The 6,330-nt window shown below is 48.9% G+C and overlaps 1 long non-coding RNA gene across 1 annotated transcript; it reads right to left on the minus strand.

The window, feature by feature from the left end:
- Nucleotides 1-2,008: 2,008 nt before the first annotated feature.
- LOC120871107 lies at nt 2,009-6,330 on the minus strand. Its single transcript, XR_005722954.1, has 2 exons — nt 6,279-6,330; nt 2,009-5,217 (listed from the first exon to the last, which is right to left on the minus strand). It is a non-coding gene; the product is annotated as an uncharacterized LOC120871107 (long non-coding RNA).

Below are 6,330 nucleotides of genomic sequence, written 5' to 3' on the forward strand. Positions count from 1 at the left end.
TGAGCAATGATGCTATGGATATTTGCACACGACTGTCTGCTTGAGTCAGTTTCCATTTCTTTGGGGCACATGCCAAGGGATGGAACTGCTGAACCCCCACAGTAACTCTAACTTTTGGAGGAACTACCAAACTCATCCACAACAGCCACACCTTTTTACATTCCTACCAGCCTTGTGCAAGGATTCTAGTGTCACCATATCCTCAAGAACACTTCTTATTTTCCATTTATTTTATTATCACCATCTTGGTAGGTGTGAAGTGACCACTCACGTTGATTTTTAACACGCATCTCCCTGTGTTCAGTCGCTCAGTCATGTCCAACTCTTTGCAACCCCATGGACTGTAGCTTGCCAGGCTCCTCTGTCCATGGAATTCTCCAGGCAAGAATACTGGAGTGGGTTGCCATTTTCTACTCCAGGGGATTTTCCCGACCCTGGGATTGAACCTGAGTCTCCTGAGTCTCTGGCATTGGCAGGCAGATTCTTAACCACTGAGCCACCTGGGAAGCCCATGCATCTCCCTAATGACTAACTAGTGATGTTGAGCATCTTTTCTTGTGATTGTTAGCCATTCATATACCATTCAAATCCTTTGTCTATTTTAAAATTGTCTATAAAGGTGCATTTAGATTGTCGTCTTTTTGAGTTGTAAGAGGTTTTTTAATATGTTCTGAATACAAGTCCATTGCCTTATAAATGATTTGCAAATAGTTTTCCCCATTCTGTGGGTTGTCGTATCACTTTCTTGATAGCATCCTTGACTCACACAATTTTTATTTTTGATAAAGTGTACTCTATTTTTCCTTTGGTTGCTTGTGCTTTTGATATCAGTCTAAGAAACTGTTGCCCTGTCCACGGTGATGAAGATTTACATCTATCTTTTTCCATCACTAAGTCCCAACACCATCTGCTGAAAAGATTATTCTTTCCCCACAAGAGTCTTGGCATCCTTATCAAAAACCATTTTGACAGTGGATTTATAGGTTTATTTCTGGACTCTCAGTAGAATAAAATTCCATTGATCTACATGTCTGTTTTTGTAAATTTATCTTTTTAAAGATTTTTTTTTTGATGTGGACCATTTTTTAAAAGTCTTTATTGAATTTGTAACAATACCGTTTCTGTTTTATGTTCTGGTTTATTGGCCTTGAAGCATGGGGGATTTTAGCTCCCTGACCAGGGATGAACCCACACCCCGGCCCTGGCACTGGAAGGCAAAGTCTTAACCACCAGACCACCAGGAGTCCCTCCATGTCTGTTTTAATGCTGGTACCACACTGTCTTGACGACTGTAGCTTTGCAGCAAGTTTTTGAATTGAGAAGTGTGAGCCCTCCCACTTTGTACTTCTTTTTCAAGAGGGTTTTGGCTGTTCTGGCCCCTTGCAAATATTTCCATATGAAGTTCAGGATCAGCTTGTTCGTTTCTGCGGAAAACACAGTTGTGATTCTGATGGGGACTGCACTGAATCCGTAGGTCACCTGAGGGAGTGTTGCCGTCGTGGCGATACTGTCTTCTAATCACGATACTGTCTTCTAATCCATGAACACAGGATGTCTTTCCGTTTCTTTACGTCTGCTCTACAGTTTTTTCAACATTAAAAAAAGACTGAGGTGAAATTTACATGAGATGAACCATCCTAACATGTAAATTCAGTGGTATTCAGCACAGTCACAATGTCATGTAACCACCACGTATATTAAGCCCCAAACAGCGTCACTACCCCAAAAGAATCCCCCATATCCAGTAAGTACACTCCTGCTCGTCTCCCCCTGCCAACACCAATCTGTCTCTAAGGATTTGCCTGCTCTGGACGATCCGTTCATGTGCCCTCATACAATGTGTGGCCTTTGGTGTCTGGTGCCCTTCATATAGCATCGTATTTCTGAGGTTCATCTACACTGTAGCCCCTGTCAGTACTTCACTCCTCTTTATGGCTGAATAATATTCCTCAGCAATGCTTCACAGGTTTCGGTGCCAGAGTCTGGCCCTTCTCTGATGAAATTCCTGCCTGGGTTTTTTATTCTCTTTGACTCTATCCTACAGGGACTTGTTTCCTTCATTGTTGGAGTGTTCACTGTTAGTGTCCAGAAATACAGCTGACTTTTGTGGATTAATTCTGTGTCCTAGGACCTTGCTGAACTCACTGACTAGCTCTTAGAGGTATGTGTGTGTATCTCTCAGGGTTTTCTATACAGAGCATCTTGTCATCTGCACAAAGGGAGTTTTTCTCCCTCCCTCCTCATAGGAATGCCTTGGGTTTCTATGTCCTGCTGATCTGCCCTGACTGCACCCTCCAGGACAGCGTGGTCCAGTCCTGGAGACAGCGGACATCTCTGTCTTCTTCATAGATGGAAAGCATTCAGGCTTTCATCATCCCATCTGTTCACTGGGGGCTTTTCGTAGATGCCTTTATCAGGTGGAGGAACTCCCCTTCCACTGCCAGTCCCTGGATGTTCTCATCATGGCAGGTAAGCCTTTGCTATCTCCAGTGTAGGGTGAGGGTCATAATCCCCACCTTATGGGGTCTTTTGAGGATAACAGTGGGAAACATAATGATGTCTAGCACAGGGCCTGGCACCCATTGGCTGTCATCATTTGCAGGAAGCCCCAGAGTCAGACTCACGTGGGGCTGCAGCCCCGCTTCACAGGCATCAGTCAGTGATGCCGTCGGCAAGTTCTGCAACTCTCTAGGCCTCAACTTCCTTATTTCTATAGCAGGGATAATCGGAGGACCTGTTTCGTGGGGTTGTTGCATCGTCCCTGGCAGGTCGTGGTAGATGTAACTTAGATCATAAGCTCAGAACACTAAATCTCTGAGCTCGGGGAGATGAGTGATAAGATGAGATGCGGCTCCTGTCCTTAGGAAGAGGTGATGTTGTGAATACGGCCTTGACATTCACAGTACCGGGTGGAAGGGGGCATGTGATGCCAGAGACAGAAATGCAGCACCGCTGGTAGTTCAGGTCCAAAGTGGGGCGGCCCAGGCCAGGGCAGGCTACAGACAGGGGGAAGCACTGGGCCTTCCGGGGTGGGGGTGGGGGAGGATGGCACACAGCGAAGAAACTGCATAACCACAGCGGGTGCCACGTGCCTGGAGCCTGTTGTAGGAGTCAGTGTCAACGCTGAGCAGAAGGCCAGGCTAAGGGCGGGGCTTTGTTCTTGAAGAATAAGTTCTTGAGGGCTGGGAGGGGGCCTCAAGATTTTTGAAAAAGGGATGGTGGTGGAAATCTCCCTGCTATTTTCAGGTCAGGGCTGGGGAGGTTGGTTGGGAAGTTGCTCAACTCTGACCCATACCAGCTGTGCCTGCAGTGTGGCCTGGGACCACAGTCAGCGACTTTGTGGAGAAACAAATCACAGCACAAGGATGTGACGGATGAAAAGGAGACAGGCAGGATGATGTGGGGAAAGAAGGACCAGAAGGACTCCAGGGTATTAAAAAGGAGGATGGTCTCAGTGACGCGGTAATAAAAACAGGGATCGTGGAAGAGGGGCTGGGGGAGAAGGTGGGAAAGAAGAGTGAAAGAGCTGACACATTGGAGGTGCTGCCTATAAACTGGCACGTTGAGCCCTTACAGTGATCCGGTGGGGCTGGTGTAATTAGTGTCCATATTTTATAAGTGAAAGATTTGGGGGCCCAGAGGGGCTGTCACTTGCTCAAGGCAGTGGGGAGCCAGAGGGTGAAGAGTCTGGCTTTTTCTCTAAATGCTGCAGGAAGCCACTGGATGGTTGAGCACAGGAAGACCAGTGTTGGTAGGTAGCTTTAAAAGGATCCTGCCAGCCGTGTGGGGGACTGAGGCAGGAGCATCGAGAGGAGGAACCTGGGAATGTCACACTGTTGGGGTGGGGGCTGAGGGTGGGGAGAGGTCGTTGGATTCTTGATCATTTGGGGGATCCCACGGACAGGACTGCCTGGTAGATCAGAGGTGGGAAGTGAGAGAAAAGGATAGAACGGGGGGGCCGTGTGAATTTCCAGCGTGAGCGACTGCGCAGGTGGTGGCATCATGTGAGGAGATGCTGAGTATCTGGGGGTGCACGTGTTCTAGGCTGGGGAGAGTGAGAGATAAAAGGCGGGCTGGTTACAAGGGGAGAGACGAGATGCTTGTGCGGAGAGAGGAGTCGGCTGGACAAAGAGAAAACTGCTCAAGACAGAAGAGGCAAGAGCCGAGCAAAAGCCCCAGTGGAGAGGGAGGACAGAATTGACCCGAAGGGAGGTGTTACATCTGATCAGTGTCTCTTCCCATAAAGCATGCTCTTCCCTGTGGGTCTTGCCTCCTCTGCTTGTCTGACTCTTGTCCTGCTGGGTCCTGGTTTGGGGGAGGAGCCACTACCCGACCCCCTCCTTCAACTCCAGAGGTGGTCCCTGCCGCTCCTCCAGGGCACCCCGTGCTTCTCCCCATCCCTACACATCAAGACGGGTTTTGTCGTGTCTCCAATAAACTCACTGTGTGACCTCTGAGCTGAGTCCAAATTCAGCCTTCAGCACATGTGTCTTGATCAAAGTCTGGAGGAAAGAGAGCAAGTTGGGTGAGCCTCTGGCAATTTGGAGGGTGGGAGGAGGTGCAAAATCGATGCTTTGTCTATCCCAGGGTGTGTGTGTGGGGTGCTCAATTAGGCTGGGGACTCAGGAGACACGAACGGGTTGGCATCCGGGCTGTGAGACGACAGGTGAGGGGGCAGGTGGAAATGGCCCCATCCCCTCCACCAACCTGTATGGTATCAACCTGCTCTGCTTAGTCACACCAGCGAGAGAGACAATCAGACAGGCTAGATCAAGAGATTAGACTGTTTGCTGTACAAACCCATTAAGGCAGGAAAGTAGACAAAGCGTCCCCCCCGCCCGCCCCCCTAACTCCCTAAACAACAAGGGTTTTCTAGCTAATGATTCAGTGAAACAGAAAATCAGATCAATCAGTTCTCCCCATTCCCCAGGGTTCTCATTAACTCTGACTGCAGTCTTACACAAAGCCTTTGGGAGTTTTCAGACGACGGACACTGCAGGCATAGATGCAGTTCTAGGAAATGGTACTCAAAAGCACATTTACTATTAACAGATGAAACCCATATGGCGTCTGGGATGTGCTTCAAAATAACGGGGGCGGGGTGAGGTAGATACCAAAGAAAACCAGCCCTGAGTCGGTCATCTTTTAAAGTGGATGGTTGGGTACACGGGGCTTCATTGTACCGTTCTCTCTACTTCTGTGTTTGGTGCAGATTTTCTGAAATAAAAAGGTAAAGCACGCGTTGACTGTAACCACACCAGCCTACACAAGGCTAACTTCAGAATCTGACATACAGAAAACAGCGACTGAGAAGGTAAACTGTGTTCTATAGAATCGAGTGCAAATCCAAGACAAAGTGCTCTCATATGCCATTTGGAAACTGTTCTTATCACATTTACAATCCAAATGACTAAAGCTGATGGTTCATATTAAGCATAGACTCGTAGTAGCCAACCTCTAAACCCTGCAGGACCCCTCCACGTTGCACCCACCCCCACCCCCAGCTCTTCGGGCTCCCCACACCTTCCACCTGTCTGACACAGAGTTGGGCAAGGGGTAGCTGGTTTGGTGGAAGGGCGAGGGGCTGAGGGTCCCTGAGCGGGTTCCTTGGGCACCTGCTGTGCTGGTTCCAAGCTGGGCACAGTGGCGGCTGTGGGCCCTTTTTCCTGACAGGTCTCAAAACCTCATGGGGAACACGCACAGTAATGACCAGCATCCTGAGGAAATACAGTTGTCTGAGGTCTGACTTGGTGTGTGCATGTGTGGGTGTACACGTGTGAAAGCTCATGTGTGTTCACATGTGAAAGCACAGTGCACCTGTGTGCTGGGGGGTGGGGCAGGAACATTAGGGCTGGTTTCTGAAGAACTGACATTTAAGGATTATATTGGGAAGAAAGAGGGACTTCCCTGGTGGTCCAGGGGTTAAGGCTCTGAGCTCCCAGTCCAGGAAACCTGGGTTCGAGCCCTGGTCAGGGAACTAAGATCCCATATGCCTCAACCAAACCTGCATGCTACAACTGGAGAAGGTTGTATGCCACAACGAAGACTCAGCACAGCCAAAATAAAATAAATAAGTAAACTGGAAGAAAGAACAGGAGCTATTCAAGAAGAGGGGTGGAGATGGCCAAAGTCTTGGGCAGAGGGAGGAGGCTTTGGGAAAACCTGAAGAGAGAAACCAAACCAAACCAAGCAGGCCTGCTCAAGGCACAGAAAAGAGCAAAAATGAGATTGGAAAGAAGCAGAGGAAGGACAGGCTCAATGGAGAGGGGCAGACTGACCTTTCCCTGGAAGCCCTTGAAGGAGTCAGTGCCGTGACTGGACTTGGACTGC

Source organism: Oryx dammah, unplaced genomic scaffold (genome assembly GCF_014754425.2).
Source record: "Oryx dammah isolate SB20612 unplaced genomic scaffold, SCBI_Odam_1.1 HiC_scaffold_12, whole genome shotgun sequence".
Classification (NCBI taxonomy): domain Eukaryota; kingdom Metazoa; phylum Chordata; class Mammalia; order Artiodactyla; family Bovidae; genus Oryx; species Oryx dammah.